Genomic DNA, 25,312 nt, shown 5'->3' on the forward strand with positions numbered 1-25,312 from the left:
AACATCCTGCCTATTTTGAATGTGGCGTAAAATAGGATAAGTCTTGTAAATTGAATAACTCCAAACAATTCATTAAACCATAACAAAACAAATAACGTGGAGCGAAGAGTGCAGACGAGGTCAGGATCAGATGACGAAAGATTATCTGAAAAAAAAGGAAAACGAAAATAAGTACATTTTGAATGATTAAGAAAATAAATAAAACAAGAAGTAAACAATTCTTTGAGTAGACAATGTCATTGAAAGAAGATATATCTGAAAGAGAAAACCAACAGGTAAGTTAGGAACGCTGAAAAATAAGGTACAATAATACAATAAGAGTGAAAATACTGTAAATGTACTGTAATACACTTCAATTATACTGTAAATTTATGACAGATCGGTAATAAAATTCGACATGAACAGTAAACTTTTATAAATTCAAGGGGAAGGGAGGGTAGGATAATGTTAGCCTCCGAGTCTTTAATAAAATCCAGATTCTCTAGTCATGGTAATAGGAGAATCGCAATTTCATTACAAGATCGGAGGCTACCGTTATGCATGTTGGTAGCCAAGTAAACCAACATCAGACATATGAGCAATTGGTTTGCAATAATGCTGTGTGAAAGTACTAGCATTAAACCAGTCAGCAGCCTTTAGGATATCATCCAACTTACCACTAGACCAAAAGGATTTACTGGCCATAGCACCTCTGATCGAGTGAGCTTTGAAAAAACTTAAGTCGATGCCAGCTAAATTCATAGCTATTTTGACCCATCTGGCAATAGAAGTAGAGGTTATAGCTTTGTGTGGTTTAACGAAGGAGATAAGAAGTTGATTCACACCAGGGGGGCGAAGAGCATTCATTCTGCAATCATACTCTTTCATACAGTCAACCACGCAGAGTTTTTTACATAAGTCAAAACGTGGGTAGAAAATAGAGTCAGACATAGTCTTGGTTCTTTTAAACAGATCGAGTTTGACTCCAAACATGTTATAGGATCTATTGGACATTTCGAGAGCTTTAACATTTGAAACTCTACAACAAGATATAAGACAAAGGAGTGTAGCAAGTTTGATGGAGAGGTTTTTTCTATTCAAGTGGATATTATCGGGCCAGCTAGAAAAAAGGTCAAGAATAAGATTAACGTCCCAGAGGGACTGATATCTGGGTTTAGGAGGTATCCTGAGTCTAGTGCTTTTGAGGACTCTACAGATGATGACGTTCTTACCTACCGTTTTACCATTACCGAGAACATGTCCTGCGGAGATAGCTGACCTATAACAATTAATGGATCTATAGCTGAGACCCCGTTTGAATTGTTCAACAAGAAAGTTAACTATGTCAGCGTTAGGTGCTTCCAAGGGATCCAAGTTCCTTTCCACACACCAACGTGACCATGATTTCCATATGTTGTTGTACCGGTAGTGTGTACCAGGGGCCCAAAATTCACAGAGGAGAGTCGCAGCTGTTGACGAAAGTCCTGAGAGATCGTAGGATCTCCTTACACTCTCCAGGCAAGTAAGTTCAAATTCCCTGTTTGAACTAGTGGATGAATTTGACCATCTACATCTGTAAGAAGGTACTGTAGGGAAGGAATTAGGAAGGGAATGTCACAAGCCAATTCCAAGGTTGTGGGAAACCAGCCCTGGGGTGGCCAGAAAGGAGTAACTAGGACAATGGAACATTGTTGATGTCTCATCTTCTGGAGGACTCTCTGGATCATGGAGAAGGGGGGAAATGCGTATGCATTGATCCCCTTCCAGCATTGAAGAAAGGCGTTCACTGCTAGAGCACCGGGGTCGGGTCTCCAGCTTTAATAATTCACTATTTGGAAAGTTAGTCTGCTCGCAAAGTGGTCTTTTTCCAAAGGACCCAATATTTTGTTGAGCGAACTGAAAACAGAGATGTTGAGCTTCCTATCGCTGTGGTCCAAGAGGAACCTGGAGTTCCAGTCTGCAGATATATTGGATTTCTCTGGCAGGTATTCGGCTTTCAGAGCAATTTTGTGTTCCAGGCACAACATCCAAAGTTTCTTGTCTAAATTCAAGGGGCCTCATTTATGAGCCCTTGCGTCACTTTTACGCCGCCGGTGCATCACTTTTTGTGACGCACCAGTGGCGTAAACAATGCGCCTTGTTGCGCCATATTTACAAAGTGACGCATCTAGGTAGATGTGTCACTTTGTAAACTCCTGCGCCACATTATACCTGCGCCAGGTATAATGTATGCAAAGGGGGGCGTATTGATGCAAGAAAGGGTCGTAGAAGTGACGCAGTGAAATCTATTAGATTTCACTGCGTCACTTCTAGGACACCGTTGCATCAAAATCTTGCGCCTACCTCACAGCAGGCGTAAGACTGACGCAAGCCCTTTCACATGGGGCTTGCCCCATGTGAAAGGAAGCATTTCTGGAGTTGCGTCACTTTTGTGACACACTCCAGCAATGCGTCACTTTTGCGCTTACAGATACGTCAGAAATATTGATGTATCTGTAACTCCTTGCGACATGATGCGTCATAAATTAAATATGACGCATCAGGTATGTCGCAAGGAGTGCGCACTGAGAAGTGACACATTGCTGCTTTCACGCAGCGATGTGTCATTTCTCATAAATGAGGCCCAAGAGGTCTAGATATTTTGTGCCTCCCAGACGGTTTATATAAGCAACCGCGGGCATGTTGTCCATCTTCAGAATGACAGATCTGCCCTGAAGGGAATCTTTGAAACTCATCAGCGCATAGAGACCGGCAGTGAGTTCTAGGTAATTTATGTCGTTAAAAGATTCTTCTTGAGACCAAACACAGGCAGTGTTCTGGTCTAGGAGACAGGCTCCCCGGCCATGAAGGCTCGCGTTTGATTCTAGAATAAAGTCTGGTGCAGAGCCAAGAATTGCCTTGCCATTCCAGGCATCCAAGTTCTCCTGCCACCATGTCAGTTCCAATCTGGCTTCCTGGTCCAGCGAAATGAGATCTCCGTACCAGATGCCCGATCTCAGAGCTCTCGCTTTTTCTCTTTGGAGAGCCCGGAAAGATAGCTTGAAAAGAAGAGGGAAGGAGACCCAGAAGTCTGGCGAGTTCCCTTAAGGATAGTGGCCCACATGCATCAAGCATTTTTGGAGTCGCAAACGGTGCGATTCCTTAAAATCGGCCGTTTGCGATTCCAAAAGTGCTTTTTGGGATGCATGAAGCAATTTTAGAATTCGTAACTTTTTTGCGAGTTCTAACATTGCGATTGCTTTTAAGAAGTCGCAAATGTGCGATTTCTTTAAAGCAATGCATCATTACTTTTAAAAGTGCGAAATTGCAATTAGGGTGTCAAATTTACCGAGTAGTTGAACCACTCGGTAAATGTGGAAAAAGTGTTTAAAATACTGAAAATGCTTTTTTTTCAACATTCATGTTACGGACACACATGTCCTTAGGACATGTGTGTGTGAAACATGATGCGAAAAATACATTTCAGGGGTGCATGGGGGTGTCCTTTGGACCCCCCCCTGCACCCATGAAATTTTCAAAGTGCCACTCGCAATTTGCTAATGCCTTCCCATTGACTCCTGTGGGCCTTTTGGCCCATAGGAATCAATGGGAATTGCGAAAATTAACTTAAGAAATCGGTATTTATTTGGGATTCGGTAAAAATTGCGATTTTTACCGAATCACAAATGAATACCGAAAAAAATGATGCATAGCATTTTGCAATTCTTAATTTGCGATTCGTTATTTTTCGCAAATTAAGAAGTGCAAAATGTCTCAATGATGCATGTGCCCCAAAGTCTCTTGATTCAAGACGTGTCTTATCTCTTTCCTGATTTTGGATATTTTTTCGGTGGGAGTAGGAGAAGGCACTTGGTGGTATCTATGGTGAAGCCTAGGCATTCTAATGTTCTGGATGGAGATAAGATTGACTTTTCTCTGTTTATTATGAAGCCTAGGCTCTCCAGAAGATCTGTTACGGTCTTCAGGTCCTGAATGATTTAGGAATGGTCCTGGGAAAGAATGAGGATGTCGTCTAGATATATGATTAGATGAATGCCCTTTTGTCTTAAGTAGGAGGTGATTGATCTCATCACCTTGATGAAACACCATGGGGCGGAGGAGAGGCCAAAGGGGAGTGCTTGGAACTGGAAGAGGTGATTCTTCCACATGAATTGGAGGAAAGGTTGGTGCACTTTGGCCATAGGGATGATGAAGTAGGCGTCTTTTAGATCTAGTTTGACTAGCCAGTCCCCTTCCAATAATAGGTCTCTCAGAAGGTGGATGCCTTCCATCTTGAAGTGTCTGTAGACGAGGTATTTGTTGAGTCCCCTTAGATTTATTACAGGTCTCCAACCTTTGATCTTTTTCTTGACAAGAAAGAGAGTACTTAAAAATGTAAGCATTTCCATAGGGACCTCTATTATTGCGCCCTTCTGAAGCATAGAGTGTATCTCTTCCTCTATTATCTTCTTCTGATCTAGGGTGAAAGGAATGTCCCTGGGGAAAGAGAATTGAGTTGGAGTTTGTGTGAAATCTATCATAAACCCTTTCACAGTATTCAGGACCCAAGGATCTTGAGTAATCAATTTCCAGTTCTGATAGAAAAATTGGAGTCTGCCTCCTACCTTTGGGGAAAAAGAGGGGGAAAGAGAAAACTTGTACTCACTCTGGGAGTTGTTGTCGTTGGAAGATCTTCTAGATCTGAAGCCCCTGGATCGGAAACCTCTTCCTCTTTGAGGGTAGAATTGGGGGGTATTTGAGGGTTGATAACCTCTTCCAAATCCTCTCAATCTTAGGAAGGGCCTGCGGATGAAGCGACCGGAAGAAAGGCCCCTTCTCCCGGCCCTGCCGAAAAGGTTATTGTTAAAGACTCTTTTCATGTTTTGGTGGGATTTGTCTAAGGCCATAATGGTTGAAACGTATTTTACAAGGGTCTTGATAAGATCTTCCCCGAAGAGTAACCCTTTGATGTTCAAGGAGGGTTCTTTATCAGCCAGGTCGCCCAACTTAGGACTGATTTTGGTGAGAACCACCCTCCTCCTCTCAGAGTTGAGGCTGGCGTTTGCGTTTCCTAACAGAACTAGTGCTCTCTGGGACCAACATCCAATTGCTTCAGTGTCCAAAGGTGTGCCGGTGATGTGGCTGAGCTCGGCTGTGTCGATGATCCTTGCCAGGGGACCCAAGATGTCGAGGACACGATCCTGGCACCCTTTAAGGGACCTCTCCATCCCCTTTCTTGGGTCTCTCCAGAGTTTGAGAAGGTATTTGATTAGTTCGGGGTTGAGATTTTGTGTTTGGCAGGTACTCTATACAGGGTCTGGAGCATTCCGCTCTCAGTAAGTTGTGAGTATCTCTCTCCAATGGGTTTCTAAGCCACTTTTTGATGAATTTGCTGACATGTTCCTGTGGGTACCAATCAGAGCTAAGACGATGCTTTATATTAAGGGGAGAAAACATCTCTTCCCCTAAAGGGTCTAGGATAGCATCTTTGGAAGTAGAAAGGGGTTTGTCTTCCAAGGATTGGTTGTAAAACTCTTGGTCATCATCGTCTAAATCCAAGACGTCAAAAAGATCAGAGCCATCATCCTGTGAGTCACATCTCTTAAAAAATTGTGTTGAGCACTTGGATAGTTTGTGCTGCTAGTAACACCCATACATTTTGTGCCGCTGTGGACACCATTATTAAGTTGTGCCGCTAAGGACACCCAATGTATTTGAGGTGCGGTGACCTCCCATAATAGTAGAGGTGCTTGGACCTCCTGTAGTGCTCCTGGGGGTTGTATGTTCAATATTTTTACTTTTTCTAATCCTCTTCCGTTTGCTTTTTGCTGTACTGGCTGCATGCTTTCATGTGAAACATTTGCATGAAGACACACACTCATGTAGCACAAATTGTGGCACTCTCATGCTCAGTGCACATACAGGCATAAATGAACACATGTGGAAGGGTGATGCATGTGTCTGTGGGCAGATGGATCACTAGGCATGTGATGAATGAGAGTGGATTACACATGCCTAGGCGAAGGGGTGTGGATGTATATTACGATGAATAATTGAGTGATGATGCTGAAAAGTGAAGGGGTTGTGAAGTTGCAGGCATGTAGTGAAATGGGACAGTAGGGAAATGTATATTCTCCACGTTTGGAAAGAGAGCATCTAGATTTTATTAAAGACATGTAGGCTAGCAGGGCCGGACTGGCTACTAGGTGGTTTTTACTGGGTTGACAGTGTGGAGCCCAGGTTCACTGCTGAGGGGCTAATTTTTTTGCTGGGGAGCTGCCGGCTCTTCTAAATGAACAATGCAAAACAAATAGCTTTAAAGCGTACTTTTATTGTTTATGAAGGAAAGCCCGGTATCCAGTGTGGCCCTGAAAGCTAGCATTATGCATAAGTCTTTTATTGCCACTCCACTGCATCTCTCATCAGCCCATCACACTCATTATCAACAGCTTCTCATTACCATCAGTATCAGAAGCATCATGTCCCCTGAATGATTTGCAGATATTTCACAACACGTTCCCTCCAGTGATTGATGTAGAGCAAGATCTAAAGTGCATGTGCATGTACATTTTATTTTATTTTATACTCCATGGAAAAAAATATATTTTACCCAAGGAGAATCTTCTCACTCTACATCCCAATCCATAACATGTAGTGCTGCCTTCTGATTTCATGTCAAGACCGGAGGCTAGCATTATGCATACGTTTTTTATTGCCACTCCACTGCAGCACTTCAAAGAAAACAATAACCACACTTAAAATTCCAGAATTAGATGTCACTACATCTATACAATTCCCAGCCCAGCAGCCATCTTCTTCATACAGCTGCTCTGTTGAAAAATATCCTGATTCGAACTTAAAAATAATAACCAAATGTAGTAATTCCTTATAACTCCTTCTATACTGCAATCCTCCACCTTTATTGAATTTCTGAAAAATAACATTGGAGAAGATGTAAACTGAACTCTTGAAATTCATTGTACACAAAATGGTCAAATAAACTTTCTTTATGGCCACTGTCCCTTCAAAATTATCCTTCCCTGGGAAGGGAGGGTGGGATATTGCTAGCCTCCAGGTTTTTAATGAAATCCAGGTGCTCTCTTCCCAGACTTGGACGATTTACAATTCATGTCAAGTCCAGAGGCTGGCATTATGCATGTTTAAAACCGTGATATCACAACAGAGGAAACATGTTCCATTGGTAGCAAAAAAAACTTAGCAAACCCATAAGCATTAGACCAATCTGCCGCTTCCAATATTCCCTCCAGACGACATCCTGAAGGAAAAATTTAACTCGTCTTTGCACCTCTAAATGAATGTGCACCAAACTTTCACACAAAATGACCTATTGTTGTTTAACTCACTGGATTAAAAGGTCTCACCTGTGTTACCCTATCCTTTCTAAACTCTTCCATCCTACTTTCACACTCACCCAAACAGCGCTCTACACATAACTTTGAATGCTCATTAAACCTTAGCTAAGTTGCCAACTTAAAACTGTCCAATTTCTGAAATATCAGATTTACATCCCATAAGCAATTATATTTTGGTCTAGGTGGTCTCTGTAACTTAGGGTCATATGTAGGTAAATACTATTTACTGATTCTAAAATACAGAATTTTACCGATTCAGTATTTTAGAATCGGTAAATGGTATGTAGGTATTGATTCGGTAATTTTTACAGAATTGGTCAAATTCGGTAAGTACCGATTCGGTATTTACCGATTCGGTATTCCCAATTCATTCCTATGGGCCTGGAGGCCCATAGGAATGAATGGGAATTACCGATTTGGTAAATACCGAATCGGTAATAGGGGGAAGACTTACAAGGGTGGCAGGGTGTCACATTGACACCCTGTTGCACCCCTGAATAGTGCATGGGTGCACATGTGGCACACACACATGCCCTAAGGGCATGTACGTCTGCCACATGGCACTTCTGGAAAAGCACAAATTTGCTTTTCCACAGGTTTTCGATATTTACCACCAACTTGTAGTTGGTGGTAAATCACGAGTCCTTAAATGACAAATGCACTCACTTGAGTGCTCCCTACATTACGGATTTGGTAATTTACCATATCGGTATTTAAGAATTCGGTAATTTAACTGTAGTGTAGCTCCTAAGTCTCTGCTTTATTGGTGCATCCGTGTCATCTTTGTAATCGTTCTGAATCCAGGTCTGCAAATCCTTGTTATATGCTTTGACGCAGAAATATGAATCTGACACTATAAGTGTCGGGAATTCGCGATCCGCATTATCTAGCGCCATTTTCAAAGCTAATATTTCAGTTTGTAGTTCTGAATTAGTTTCTACTGAGTGTGATTTTGTTAATAGAGGTCTTAGTTTACCTCCGTGCCACACTTCTTTTGTAATCTCACTTGTGGGATTGTATGCATGTTCTCCCCAAACGGAGGGTTGAGCATGTCCGTCTGTATAGATTACACAGGCGTAATGTCGTAGAGGCAGAATGTCGATTGGCAGAGGATACGTTTTTTCATATTTTAGATTTTTTAATTCTTCTAGTTCTTAAAAGACTGTTAACCAGGCAATACTTGATAATTCATATCCTCCGTACTGGATTTTCAGATGGGCAATTCTGGACTTTTTGAAGTTGAATTTGTAACCCTCTGCAGCGAAACCAAGTATTATGGTGTTCACTCTTTTCAAGTGAGTTTCCAAGTCATCATCTGTTAAGTAAATGTCATCGACATAAGATAATGCTTCATCATCATATAGTTGTAGTAATTCTGTTACTCTCGCTGAGAATACCCCCGGGCTGTTCTTGTACCCCTGGGCTAACCGACAGAATTGTTTTTGAGTGCCATTTACTGAGAATGCAGTTAAATATCTGCTCTCTGGTGCTATGTTTTGACAAAAGAATCCGTTGGAGATGTCCAAGGTTGTTTTGTATTTTTTGCGCACTATGTTATTCATTAGTGCAGCACTGTGTGAGTTTTGCACTGCAAAAGTTTTGCAACATGTGTTAAGGTGTCGGTAATCCAAAACTAGACGGTACGAATTGTCTGGTTTGGAGACCGGAAATAAAGGATTGTTCATTTGTGAGGTGCAAGTTTCAATCACCCCTTGGTATTCTAGCTGATCTAGTATTTCATTTACTTGTTTTTTAGCTTCTTGCTTAATTGGGTACTGCCTTTGTGCAGTAGGTTGTGATTTTAACTGGACTTTGTGAGGAGGAGAATCCTCATCCCATCCTACATGATTTTTATATAAAGCAGGTGCTAAGGCCACTGCCCACTTTCTAGCAAGTGTATATTTTTTATGAATCGGTATTTGATTCGAGAAGGCAGGCATAATTACTTCTTCGCCATGAGGGCACTCCCTGACAAACTCTGGTGGCCAGTCTTTTTCAGCTAGAAGGATGTCATAGCCCTTGGATAGGTTATCCCAAAATAGTCCCCTTATTTTCCTAGTCTTATCCCCCTCTATACGTAATGTTATCTCGTATATTTTGTGGGGCTTGCTAACTCTGGTATCTGCAGTTTCCACTTGAAGGTATTCATTCGTGTCCACTGTCTCCAGATGATTCATAAGGACTTTGCGAGCTATGCTCACCTCTGCTGCGCTGTCTAGCATTGTCTGAGCCCATTCTCCGTTTTTCAGTTGTGTCCTCAGTATTCTCGGCATTGTTAACTACCTTGATACTGGCTACCTTCTTTTTTGGAAATTGTGATTTCTTTTTCAGTTGAGCAGGTTCCTTGTCTTTGGACTTGGCGTGCTCTTCTGATCGTCCTCTTCTTTCCGATTTCTGCGAGGAATTCTGAAAAGATTGAGAGGGACGTGTATCAATGTCTTGATATCTATCAGGTTTTTTAATATTATCCCTATTTCTAAGGTTATATCTATTCCCAGAGGGTTCACTCTGAGGTGACCTTTGTCTCGGGTTCGGAGATTTCTCTCTTCGCCTAGGAGACCTTCCTCTGGACTGGAATTTCTTTTCTTTAGGATTGGATTGTTTATTTCCATCCCAGTTCTTTTTTGGTGAATTATTATTAAAAAATATTTTTTCTGGACTTGTAGTCAGTTGCGGTTTTACTGGTATTCCACCTAGACTATCTCTGCCTAGTTCTTCATAGGATTTTTCTATGATTCTGGCAATTTCAGCTGGTTGGTCTGCTATATCTGTCTCTTTTAACCTCTGGCGGATCGCCACGTTTGCTGCTTCACCCTTTATGTTGGCTAGTAATATAGCCGAGACCTGCTTGAAGTCTTTCAGTAATTTCATACCAAGAGTTAAAGCAGGTTCTGGACCGTATTCATCTTGAATTTGTTTTAGCACATCTGGTATCACCGAAATGGATGGAACACCGTGCGTTTTTGTATAGATGGAAGCAAAGACTGTACCCCAAGTGTCACAGTCCTCAATGTGTGGTGCGATTCCCATTGGGAGACATATAGTCAGAATCCTGTGTTTTTCTAATGGGGTGGTGTCAGGAAACACCGCCTCTATTTGGGTAATTTTCTGTGCCAACCAGAATGGTATTTGTTCCCGTTTAGCTGGAACTTTACCTAGGCAGGATTGGATGTTCTGTGGTGTGATTTTATTTGTGTTCCCCTGGTGAGGGGTCAGCTGTGGAATTTTAATCGCTGGCTGAATTGTTGAAGTCCGCATTACATACTGAACTAATTGTCTATGAATTTTTAGTAGTTGTTTTAGCTGTATTAATAGCTCTGCTGCAGGCATTCTTTCGATGTCTGGATGTGGTGTGTATACGGCTAGGACCGGCCACGTTGCTCCTGGTCTTCCTAAAGGACCGAGCCTTGTAATGTGATTGTTATGTATTAGGGCGCCATCAAATAAGAGCAAATGCTCTTGGAATTTGAGTGGTACTTCCACCTCCTCGAAAGGAGTGTACGTTTCAGGAGGTTCCTCTACTTTGTAATAGTGGAAGTACTTTGTTACAGCATTTGCTGCTGGAAAATGTATCCATGTATAGTATACCTCTGTCTGCCGATATTCGTGTGCCTCAATTACGAATATGACTGTGCCACCTCTAGGTGTCAGTCCATTTTCTATAAGTTTTAAGGTTATAGATCTCCTTTTAATGACCGGAATAAGTATTATATCCGCGTCTGCTGCTTGCATGGTAGCATCAGCATCTGCTATTTCAGTAGCTAATCTAATTGCCTCTCTTTCTCCATCGCTGTCTCCCATTTTACTGACAGGATGGTATTATTTTTGTTTGCAGATCAGGTTTCTTTATGGAAACAGAGATTAGATGCACAATATTTTGGAACTGTTTTATCCTTCAACGTTGACTAGACCAAGAACCATACATAGGAGTTCCCTCCTGCGAGGTTTTGGAGGATATAATAACCTTTCACCCACTCCAGACGTCTTTGGAGTATTTGGGAAAAGGGGTCTGAGTGAGAAAGCACGACTGAGTTACTCTAAATGTCTTACGTTAGTTTTATCGCCCTTTCCAAACATGTTGGGCGCCATGTAGTGTAGCTCCTATTTTCCCAATAGGCTCTGCGCATTGGAATAGTGCCTACAGCAGTAAAGGCCTAGGCCAGACGTTAACTAGGTCTACTACTGTCGATACTAGACTTAATTTTTGGGTTTGCCAGCTAAGCTCAGAGTTCGCTAGAAACTTTCTCGAATGTTCAAGGAAGGATTAACTCCCCTGATTAGACAAGAAGGGATTTAGTTTCTGACAACCATAGAACATGACAACTTTGCTCTCCCCTAATCAAGAGTCAATCTCAAGAGTCGTGTGAGCACAAGGCAATTATTTTACTCAGTCAGTACGTGCATTCTTAGTCTCATCAGAATGTAGAGAAAAGGAAGAGACGGGCGTGTTCAATAAAAGATGTTATTTATTGATCAGTCTCTTTTCTCGTACAAGAGAAATGGATCGATATTATTGCAATACTTATAGTTAAGTAAAGTGCATACATTAGAAGCAATAGTATAAAATAATACTGTAAAAACATTGATATGGTTTCTGAGCCATATGATGTTTAAAATGATTAAAATATATTTACATACACATATACATTTGACTAAACGTACTCAACTGGTGTTTCTAAATACGCCTACCCCATGTACCTGACCTAAGTCTAATGCGTGGGCGGGAATAGAAAGTTACAGTTTAGTTTAAGTTTGTTTTTGCCAAGTGAATAACTAAAGAATTCTCTAGGAGGGGTTATTCAGTTCTGTACCTGGAATTTAGGATGAATGAGGAATGGTATCTCTTTCTCTGCTCTCGATATTCCAGGCTGCCTGCGAGGGCTGCCCAGAAGCGCCGGTGCTGGGTCTCTCGGCTTGAGATAGCAGCGCGTCTCTCAGCGCGTCAGGAAGGCGGGGCTGCTGCCTGCGGGGTCTGCTTCTGCTCTCGGCTTCGGCAAGTATGGCTGCTCCGTCTTGTCACCACGCATGTGTTTGCATAGGGCAAGGTCGGCAATATTTATACCTTAAAGGTGCCGAGATTGACGTAAGGATGGACATAGGTACGTCAATAAAGATGTCATACGACTTGCTCGTTAGCACATTCTTTACTAAAGTTCTCTGTGAAATCAAAACAATGGCCGCACGGATTATCCAGGTTGTCATAGGTTTGATTTGTTATGAGAACGTCGTATGCCTTATCAGGGGCTGGAGGAATGTCGCTTGTCTAATTAGATCTCAAGCGTTATGACCTAATCAGATAACACGTTCCTGTGCCGTAGTGTGACTGCGTCAGATAACGGTATCTGCATCATGGGGGATTTCTTGCCTCATGGGCTGACTGTTAGTTAACTAGCTAGTAAGTTTAACCAGAATAGGGTCAGGAATAGGGGGATCGAATCAGAACCTATAGAAATACACGACATAACGATTCCTAAAATTACGGATTCGGTAAATTACCGAATCCTTAAATTAGGCCCCTACATCTCAAATGCCTAATACCGGTCGGGAACGGCCAAAATTCGGTAATTTCAGACTTTACCGACCGGTATTGGGCTACTTACATCTGGCCCTAAATGCCTTCCATTACTCTAAAATTAAAGAATCTTTTCCTATTGAACAACCCCCTACAGGAGCATGACCTGCCACCACCGCCGACCTATAACAATTAATTGTCCTGTAACTCATGCCTTTTTCAAACAAGAAAGACAAAAAATGTGAAAGTACTATGGCAGTTGTCTCCATGGGATCCACGTTCCTCTCCATTCACCAACAAACTCAATGTTTCCATGGTTCAACATAACATTTCCTAGTTCCTGGCACACAAGACTTCTTGAGCAACTGCTGTGCCTGTTGCGAATGTCCAGCAAAATGCTTTCCTCCCCTGAAATCTTCCGAGCAAGCAGCAGTGGGTGGCACGAATTCGGGGTGGTGGAGGTGGCATGGCGGGCAGGCGAGACCGGGAGAAAGAAAAAATAAATACCACTTACCTCTTTGCTGCATCTCTCCTCCTTGCTGCGTCTCTCTTCCTTGTCCCTCCCTCCACCAAAACAGGAAGCACCCAGGCTTCCAGTCTCCTCTGGCCAATCACAATGCTGTAATGCAGTGCTGTGATTGGTCTGAGCACCGTCGTCCGGTGCTCAGACGAGGACTGGGGGCTTGGGGATGTTCTCCACCCAGGCTGTAATGTAGATGGGGTGGAGAACATGCAAAGTGTGCATGAAATGTTTGGCAGGCCTGAGACTGCCAGCTAAACATTCATGCACACTTTCAAGAGTGCTCACTTCTCCTCCCCTGCTCTGAGAGCAGACCAGCCCTACCCGACCGCCAAGATGCCGCAATGCCACTGCTGGCAAAAATAAAATGATTATAACATTGAGTTATTATCATTTTATTTTTCCCTTATGTACACTGTTTAAATGCAGTGGGGTGATGCTCCTTCACCTTAGAAGAGGAGCCACCACTGACTCAAAGCCCCTTTCACATCCAAAGGATGCACCTCTACTCTGGTCCTGGCAACATTTCTTCTGAATCTGGAATTAAAGTGGCTCCTCCACCACTAACTCCAACAACCTTGGAAACCAAGGTTGAGCTGTCCAAAAAGGTGTGACCAGAACTAACTGATATTTCTGCATCCTCCCCATCAACAACACTCTCTGTATCATTGTAAAAGGAGAGAATGCATACACCCGAATTCCCTTCCAATGCTGCTGAAATGAATCTGCTTCTTTCTCTTGGGGATTTGGCCTCCAACTGTAATAGTGGGCTAATTGAAATGTAAACCTTGGCTCAGTCAAATCTACCTCTAGGCGACCTCAAACTTTCTGTATTCTCTAGAATAGATGTACATTCAGATTACAATAGTTGAAGTCCCTGCGATGCCTCGAATACTGAACAGACCTGGAAAATAATCCTTGTGTAATCCTATCCTCGGTTCAAAACAATAATTCCAATCTCAGTCAGGCTCCTCCATTTGCTGACTCCTAATTGGTTTATGTATGACACTGCTGAAACTTTGTCCATCTTTAATAATACATTGCAATTCTTTAATGTCTTCCCAAAACTTTGTAATACAAAAAAGTCCTGCTCTCATCTCCAAACCATTTATATGCTCGAAGCTCCCCTCCAATGACTATCTGCCACTGGTCTCCTGCTGTTCTAAACAAGCTTCCCTGCCAAAAAAGCTCACATCAGTCTCCAATACATAGTCTGGACATTTCCCAAAAATGTATCAGCCATTCCAAGCATTCAAATTGATTAACAATAAAATCAGTTACTCTTGCGCTTCTGCTGAACCTGAATTTGGAGTCCATACCATAAACCCTTCCTTAGTCCTTCAGCGTTCAATCTCTGAAAAGCGCTGTAAAGAAGTGGTCCTGGGAAAACTGCCTGAATAGAAGAAGAAAATAAACCTATAATTCTCGTCAAAGTTCTCAATGTAATGGACTGCTATTTTAAAATTTGAATTCTGTTTTTATTTTCACCACCTTCTTCTCTGGTAGGCTCAAGGTTGCAAGCACTGTGTTTACCTGAAACCCAAGGAAACCCTTGTGAGAACTGTGCCCTTCCTCTCGCCTGGTGACTTCTGCCACCTTTTCATCTCTGAGGGTAAAATCTGGAAGCAGACTGAATCCCTCTAAAAAAGCCAGGTGCATGATATTGATATTGGGACCTTGCGAAAGACAGGCCAGATGAATGTCCCCTAGCTCTGGCATGATCAAAAACACAGCTCGAGAAAACTCTCCTCTGTGAGGACTGTGCCTTATCTAGGCTGGTGAATGTGGAAACATACTTTCCCACACCCTTCACCAAACGATCTCCAAGCAGATACCCTTTCAGATCCTCTGATGGTTCTTTCTTGGCAGAGTTCTATAACTTAGGACTTATATGCATTAGAATAGCTTTCCTCCTTTCAGCCATCAAAGCTGCATTCACGTTTGCTAGGAAAGATAACACCCTCTGTGACCAACCATGCAATAATTCTATATCCACCTGGACTGACTTTTATTCGGCTTCTTCAGCCATATCTAATATTCTTGCTAAAGGTCCTATATCATCCAGGAGCCTATGTTGGCTCTGTGTCACTGCCTATTCCAGGGAAAGACCCATTTTAAATAGGAAACTGATGTGGTCTGGATCCAAATCAGGGGTTACGCAAGCCTTATCCTCTACTACTGGACGAGAACATTCAGCTGTCATCACGGCTCTTGACTCTTTTTCCAGTGGCCTCTTAAGCCATAATGTAGTAAAACCAGCCACATGAGGCACTTCTGGGATGCCTGATCATGTCTTGACTGACCATATCTACACCCTGAGGATCCTTTACAACCCTTGTCCTTCCTCAACTTCTCTATCTTATCATAGTCCATGTTTCATCCATCATCATCATAATCATCCAAAATAAACTCATCAAAATTATCATCACCTAGGTCACGGGTATTCCGTCGATCAATTGTTCTTTTTGCATGAGTTATTTATGCAGCACTTCTGCCGCCAAGTTCTTGTCCTCTGAAAGCTGGTGCTGACAACATCCCATTCCATTAAGTCTCACCTTAATTGAAATAACGGTTTCTTTTTGTTAGAAACATTTTCAGAATTTTTGGAAACTATTAAATTATACCTAAGATTACCTGTCACCATCTGCAGGCTCTTGCTTTTGCTGCAGAGTAATACTTCCTTTTCAAAGTTTAGAACAACTACAACCTACGGATCACTGATGAAATATTGACTACAAAAACACTGAACTACAAAAATATTGCGGTAAATATATCGTACACACAAATATCAACACCTATGCTTAAACAAGAAATTACACAAATATTGATAAAAAAATATCGCCTAAATAATCATAGAGTACAAAAATATCGCCAACAATAATATAGCCAACAAAACTAATGCTAACATTAAATTATAATGAAACACAACAAAAATATCGTGAATACCAATATTGACTACACAAATATTACTAAAATACATATAAATAATATCGAAAATGCCATTTAACGTTAAATAAACACTATTTACAATTTGTAATTACTTACATTATTCCAAATATTTATAATGAATTATGACAACATATATAAAAAATATTAAATGATTAAGAAATATAATATATTTATACTAATCCAAATAAACAAATACATTTAAAATATAACATTAAATTACTTTCCAATGATGTGAAAATTACATATATATAATATATAACAACTATAAATATTATAAATTACATTTCTTTACAAATATATTTAAAAATCAACAACAAATAACATAAATATAAACATTTAATAAACATTACATATATTTACCTAATTAAAAGGTAACTGCTAAAAAATTCAAAAACCGTAACTCAACCAATGATTTTAAACTAAAAACACACAAACCAATAGAAAATGTTAAATATTTAACTAAACACAATTAAAACAAACAATTAATTAACACATATTTACTGTTTATCGGCCAAACACAGAGGGAGAGTGTTAGATTGTGAGAGAGAGAGACAAGAGAAGAAAGACAATCTACACAAACTACTATATCAAAATATACTACAACACAGGTAAGAACAAAACTTTTTTTCTAAATATAAATACCTCGACATCTTACCTTAAATAAAATATTGAAATGTTCCTTTTTTTTTTAAATTAAACTAAAGTGCAATACAACCAAAATGATAAAAACCAACACAAATATATTATTAGGTACCTTATTCAACTCAACATAATAAATAGTATAAATAATAAATGTTAAAAGTTAACATATAAATAAAGTAAATAGCTCAGATTTTTTACACATACCAAAAGAACAAAACTTAACTGATAAACTCCTTTTTCTTCACAGCTTTTATAAACTTTATCTACCAAAAACATCCAAGAAATCAAAATCATCAAATTCAAGAAGTATTATTTGTTTCAGTGCAAAAGAAAAACAATACAAATGAATTAAAAACATCTCTCATGTAATTAACATAAACATTTTTCTTTCATACCAACAGAAAATAAAACAGTGAAAAATCAACAAGCAGAAAATTATCTAATCAACAAAAGTCAAAGAACACTAATGTAAGTGTTTATTCTATATTTGTAATAATACTAACACTATTATGAATCACAATAGCATATTAACTAAACACATATTTATATATCTTCACAGATATACCCCAAAAATTACAGAAGGTGTGAAGTTTATCACATCTCAAAAGGGGAAACGAATGCTTTGTTACATGGGTTACACTTACACCCAAGAAAAAGTTAGAGAAAATAAAACTCATTGGAAATGTAGCAAACATTATGCCAATGCCTGTTATGGAAGAGCTACTACAATGAATTTAAATGTTGTGAATGTTAGAGAGCACAAACATCCCCCAATGAGACAGAAGTAGAAGTATGGGATGCCCTAGAGACAATAAGGGAAGTAAGGATACTATTTACCATCTTGTCTCTTCTCTAGCGCCATGAAACCTCTGGGTGCCCGTGCGCTTTACAAATCATGAATAACATAACATAAGCAAAAGTTCCCAGCAGACAAGTACTCAAATTCTATAAACAAAATTAACCACAGTACCAGAACATGTCACAGGACAACTTTCTTCCATACCCAACTTAAAAAGATTAATAGTAAAAACTAAAAGAACTTCAGGTCCAACTCCACCTACCCCCCAAACATTTGGAAAAATCAAAATACCCCCAGAATACAACATCACCCACAAAGAAGAACAATTCTTACTCTATGACAATAAAAGTCACAAGAAAATAATTATTATCTTTGCAACTAACTCTAATTTGCAAAAACTTAAAAACTGCGAAACGTGGATGATGGACGGAACCTTTAAATTTTGTCCCAACCCATTTTATCTACTGTATATAATTCATGGTTAAATTGAAAAGCTGAATATCCCATTCATTTACGCATTACTCTCTAATAAAACTAACACCACCTATATAGAAGTACTAACTACAATAAAACAATTCACAGAAAATTACTATCCCCAAAGATTAATAATAGATTTTGAACAGGCAATGTTTCAGGCAACACTCAAACTTTACCCACACACTGCAATACAAGGGTGCTACTACCATTTTAACCAATCACTATAATTTATTAATAGAAAGTCCTTTCTATCAAACCAATGAAATACAATTAAGTCCCCTGCTTGACTACTTCGAAGATACCTGGGTGGGAAGGTTACATAGATCAGGTCATTGTAGACAACCTAAATTTCAAAAACCCTGGTGGAATGTGTATGTCAGTACTTTGACCCAAAAAGCCAAAACAAACTACGCAGTGGAAGGATGGCATAATGCCTTCCAAGCCACAATTGGAAGAGGACAGTCAACATCACATAAACTTATTGAAGCTATTAAAAAGGAGCAAAGCTACCAAGAGCTCAGACTAGATTAATCTCTAAGCAAAATAGGACCTACACTAAGCAAACAAACCAAAACCATGTATGAATACCTCCAACAAAAAAAACTAGGATGTACCCAAATACCCAAGGTCTAGAATATCTATACATAATTGCAAAATCAATTCTTTAAATTGAACCAAAAAGCAAACATTTGAAACATAGAAAACATCAAAAGAAAGAGTTTCTCTTCTTTCAATTAATACATATTTTATGTCATAAAATGTAAACTATAACACAAAATATTATGACATAATATATATATTAAAAAAGAAGAGAAAGAAAAAATAAACATTTCCCACCCACAACAATAAAAACATGTTTTACTTACAGTTATGTAGTTGTAGAATGTCCTAGCAAATGATAAACTCCACAGAAATCCAAGGATAAACAAATCCATTAAAAAAGAAAACCCCCAAAAAATGTAAAATAGTAACCATAATAATTTACTATTCTAACTCCAAACCCTACTAAACTCAGGGAAAGAGCTGGATAGTAAACCTTAATAATTTACTATTCTAACTCCAATCCCAACTAAAGTGGGGGAAAGCGCTGGATAGTAAACCATAATAATTTACTATTTAAACTCCAATTCCAAATAAACTCAGGGAAAGTGCTGGATAGTAAGCCATAATAAATAACTATTCTAACTCCAAATTCAACTAAACTCAGGGAAAGCAGTGGATAGTAACCCATAATTAATTACCATTCTAACTCCAAATCCAACAAAACTCAGGGAAAGCACTAAGGGGCCGATTCCGATTTCGGATGGAACATGGTTCGGAGCCCTTCCGACCAAATCAGTCACTGCCGGCCGGATTCCTTTCCGACCGAGCTATTCTTATGAGGTCGCGGTAGGAAAGGAATCTGACTCGGATTTCCGGATTGTGGACGACAAGCTCGGAGAGCCTGTCCTCAGTCTGGAAATCCCTGAGTACTCCCCCGGTCGCCTCTTTACGACCGAGGGAGTACGATGGCAGCTTTTCACTGCCTTTTCATGCCGGTCTGTCCGGCACAAAAAGGCAGTCGGAAGATGTCTCTGGGGAACCCCAGCAGGGCCCCGATGGGTGTGAGGACGCTAGATAGCGGCCTGGGGGCACCTATGGTGTCCCTCCATTGATCCCTGCACCCGGTGGCAGTCACATTGGGGTGCCGGCCACAGGGTGCAGGGATGAACTGCACCCCTGCTTAAAACCCCCTGATAGTAAACCATAATAATTTACTATTCTAACTCCAAATCAAACAAAACTCAGGGAAAGCGCTGGATAGTAAACCATAATAATTTTCTATTCTAACTCCAAATCCAACTAAATTCAGAGAAAGTGCAAAATAGTAACAATAATAATTTACTATTCTAACTCCAAACCATACTAAACTCAGGAAAAGCACTGGATAGTAAACCTTAATAATTTACTATTCTAAATCCAATCCCAACTAAAGTCAGGGAAAGCGCTGGATAGTAAACCATAATAATTTACTATTGTAATTTCAATTCCAAATAAACTCAAGGAAAGCGCTGGATAGTAAACCATAATAAATTACTATTCTAACTTCAAATCCAACTAAACTCAGCGAAAGCACTGGATAGTAAACCATAATAAATTACCATTCTAAATCCAAATCCAACAAAACTCATGGAAAGCACTAACTAGTAAACCATAATACATTACTATTCCAACTCCAAACCCTACTAAACTCAGGGAAAGCGATGGATAGTAAACCATAATAATTTACTATTCTAACTCCAAACTCAACTAAAGTCAGAGAAATTTCTGGATAGTAAACTATAATAATTTACTATTCTAACTCCAAATCCAACTAAACTCAAGGAAAGCGCTGGATAGTAAACCATAATGATTTACTATTCTAACTCCAAATCCAACTATACTCAAGGAAAGCACTGGATAGTAAACCATATTAATTTACTATTCTAACTGCAAACCCAACAAAACTCAGAGAACGCGCTGGTTAGTAAACCATAATAAATTACTATTCTAACTCCAATTCATACAAAACTCAGGGAAAGCGCTGGATAGTAAACCATAATAATTTACTATTCTAACTCCAAATCCAACTAAACTCATGAAAAATGCTTGATAGTAAACCCTAATAAGTTAGTATTCTAACTCCAAATCAAACAAAACTCAGGAAAAGTGCCAGATACTAAACCATAATTATTTAGTATTCCAAAACCAAATTAAAATAAACTCTAAATAAAAAATAAAAAATATCCCCATTTTCTATTAAAAATGTATTAAATAAAATTTATTTAATTAACTATACATTATTAAAATTAATAGGTCTTCCCAAATACTATTAAATTATAATTAATGCTTATAAATAAAATGTTCCAAATAATATGAATACATTATTAGACAGCTGAATATTTTAATCAATTTCATTATAATTTTTGAAAATCTATTTTTATATAAAATTACATTTAAAAATATTAATAATTATTTTAAATTAACTAGATTTAGAATTATAATTTTGCTGAAATTTGTATTTGGAATTTTTCAAATTTTTTATGTATTTTAAATATATACATTTTAATTTTTAATTTAAACAAACATTCTTCAATTAGAAAAATTAGCAAATATCATAAAATCACAATTTACCTCCTCAATTCTTTTTTTCGGATGACTAAATGTGATTCATAACCAAAAACATTTTCAATTACTACCCGCTCTTATCCCCTATAAACCCAAGATCCCTCTCCTAAAACATATACAAATTATTACAAAATTTTAAAATTTAAACAACATTTTTAAATTACTACCCACCCTTATCCCCTCTAAACCCAACATCCCGCTCCTAAATAAATTATGAAAATCAATCAAAATAACTTATTTAAACAAAATAGTAATATTAAATCATTATAAATTAACAAAAAGTAACATTAAAAAAAATAAACAGTAAACAAAAAACATAAAAAATATAAAAACAAGGATATTATTCACTTCAATATTTTCTACATCGACATTTTCTACATCTATATTTTAAAAATCGTTATAAATATTTTTTTTTAATCCATATTTTTAACATCGATATTACTTACCTCTATATTTAACACCAACGATAATCTTACCTCGATATTCAGGCTCCTCGATATTTGCACATCGATATTCTGTCTCTGCACCACAGGTTACATTATCGACCATCTTTATTGATCGTTCTTGTGTGCTGAATGAAAAGCAAAACATACAGTAGACAACACATTGTGCCTTGGAGCCACCTCAGTGGCATGATTCCACACCATGCAGTTTCGCATTCATTTTTCAAGAGCCATTACATTAAAGCTCAATAGGAGCATCACGCACACCGAGTGTCGAGACAGCGGAGTTTACAGCGGAGCGCGAACGGAGCCGCGCTCGGGATACTGGAAAGACGGAATGAGATTTGCCTTGCGGTCCTGTTTGCCTTTCCCACGGCTAATCTTAAAACACTTTCATTTCTCCGGATTGAGGTCTCTGCTTGTTCTTGCCGCAGAGCCAAGGCACGGACACCAGGTGAGCACTCTGTGAATCGGACGAGGAGGCACCGTCTGGAAACACAAGAAGTGCTTTTTTGGAGTCTTAACTGTCTAGCGTTGGTGTGGGCAACTTATCTAACATTTTTCGAACTTTGGGAGCAGCAAAGCTCTTTGGAGAGACAAGGTTCAGGCGAGGGGATCAGAAGGAAAAAAATGAGCTATCGTGGCAAAAAGAGCTTAAAGGTAAAGACACCCACCATAGGAAAGGATTCCTCGACGGGGGATGATGCCGGCAAGATCAAGTCCAGACAGGTCAGTGGGGCTATTGGGGCAAAAAAAGACACTAGTCAGACAGGGGCAGGGGCAGGGGTCTCCAGCAAAGACCTTAAAGACAATAAAGACAAAATAGACAATAATGCTATTCTAGTACACCCACTCCCAGCCAAAATATTTCTAGTGGCAAAGAATCAGGCTACCAATGCTAACAACAAGAACACGCAATGTCTTAATAGAGCTGAAGACTCTTCTCAACAGAACTGCGATAATGGCGATATCAATCGAGTACCCGCTGCTAGTATGGAAGCCAGTAATGCCCCTTCTAGACCAGAAGCTACCCCCACCTCGACCTGCAATCTGGAACACCCAGCGGAACCTCTCTACCATTGCCTACTTCAATTGAAGAACATGATTATACACTTGACCCCTCTATGCCCCCTAATCCTCTTTTAACCCCACTCCCCAACGAGGGTGAACAACTAGAACCTGATGAAGGAAACACTGGCAATACCTTATGTACTCACTTTGAGAACCTGAATACCAGGGATTATCCCACAAAGACGGAAGCTGCCATCCGAAACCTGGAAGTCCCTCCTGGCTATACTGCCCCTTGGACGCCAGAAGTTGGTCAAGAGGCCTTATACTCGGTATCAGACAGTACTCCGAGCTCATCAGGGGAAGAGGAGACTGAGGAAGATGAAGGCAATACTAACAGCACCAGTGAAGAGGAAAGTGAGGTCTCTCGTGATAACACTGGTACAATTGTTTGCCCTAAAAAATCAAGAAATAAGATCAAACGGAGGAGCCAGCTTAAATGGGATTATTCGGACTCGCAGATGTCATACCACCTAGAAGAAGAGGAACCGACCACGTCACAGCCAATACCACAAGGACGCAGCCCAAGAAGATCGCAAGCTAAAACTAGCGAGACATCGGAGCCCTCACTTGCTGCCATTCTCACCTCGATCAAAGACTTTCAGGAGGAGGTGAGAGGTGAAAATAGGGCTGCTAAAAATGCAGCGAAAAAATTACAGGGTGGTCTCAGACGACTGAACAAGACCTGTACAGACATCAGTGAGAGAGTGGGCATGGTCGAGGCCAGGACTGAACATTTGGAAACTGAAGCAGTGGCAACTAAACAGGCCACTGACTCCAATTCTGCTTGCCTCATGGATTTAATGGTGAAAATTGAAGAAAATGAAAACCGACAACGCCGAAATAACTTGCGCCTGCTGGGGATTCCAGAAGGAAAGGAGGGGGGAAGACCCTAGACAGTTCATTGTAAAACTTCTGCAAGACTCTTTTCCAGAAAATACTGAATGGGATTGGGACCGCGAAGTACAGCGAGCTCACAGGTTTCCCTTCTTTAAAAAAAAACAATACAAAAATGGTAATTTGACTGAAGGTGAGCCCCGGGTCTTCCTTGTATACTTTGGCAATTTCCTCCTGAGACAACTGGTTTACGACAAGGCCTGCCCCAACTCAAAAAAAGGGGCTCATGGAATTACCTTTTTTTCCAAACCGGATTTCTGCCATCAGACTGTTGAGCGCAGATGGCATCTGCGGCAGCTGATCTCTCCCTTACAACAACTAAGTGCAGAGGTGTACCTCATGAACCCGGCTAGGCTAAAGGTTATTCTACACGGCACCACCAAGGTCTTTACCACTGAGATTAAAGCCAAAGAGTACCTGGAAGAGATCAGACTCAAGAGGGGTCATAGAGGAGCAAATTGGAAAAAAATTATGTTATTTTCTATCTTACAGAGGGATAGGGGGAAAAAAAGAGAAAATTACTGAAAGGTAATTGATTACTCTCTCTCTCTCTTGTCTTTCCCATTCATCCTCTAGTATTTCTTAGAACATGATTTAGCTGGTGAGGGGAAAATAGGGAAAAAGGGATGAAAGGAACTGGGGAATGATTGTAATCTAGACAGTAGATCACTTGAATTTTTTATATTAAGCACACTTATTCTTCTTAGGCGCCTGGCGTGGTTGGCGGCCGTGGCTTATGACTGATCGCCATCATTCAGGCTTTGCCTGATTGCTCACACAAAGGGGGGGTGGGTGGGTGGAGGGGGGACTTTGGGGGAAAGGTGGGAGGGGTGGGTAGGGTCACAAAAGACACATACAGGCACTAATCATACACATACACATCAAATCTTGTTGATTAGTTTTGTCTTCTTTCTTTTCATGGAATGTAGATGGGTACTGCTATACCCTTTAGATGGCTAGGATAGAACCATTACGAATCATCTCTGTTAATGTTTGTGGTTTGAACGATGCGTCAAAGAGACAAAAAGTGGCGATGGGTCTACGAACACTTGGGGGAAACATCATATGCCTACAGGAAACCCATGTAGAACAGTCAGAAACATATTTATTAAACACATTAGGGTTTAAAGTAGTGGGTGCTACTACGCAAGGAGCTAAGACAAAGGGTGTAGGAATCCTAACTGATAGAAAATTTGCTATTAGCAATCCACGAACCAAATCAGATTCACTAGGAAGGTGGGTCATCACTCAGATTCAACTCCCTAATAACTTCTCTTTCACTATCTGCTCACTTTATGGTAGCAATATTGATGATCCCGGGGTCATTAACCAAGTTTCTTTGTGAATTAGTACACTGGCCCACCCCGATAGTTATATGCGGAGACTTTAACATACATCTACCTAGCAACTGGGATGCCAATACATCCTGTAGATACAAAGGAAGGAAACCCCAAGTTTTTCAAGCTTTAACTAACCTCATTCAAACTCACGGTCTGATAGATGGCTGGGCGAGCAAAACCCCGTCAC

This window comes from Lissotriton helveticus, chromosome 11 (assembly GCF_964261635.1).
Source record: "Lissotriton helveticus chromosome 11, aLisHel1.1, whole genome shotgun sequence".
NCBI classification, from domain to species: Eukaryota; Metazoa; Chordata; class Amphibia; order Caudata; family Salamandridae; genus Lissotriton; species Lissotriton helveticus.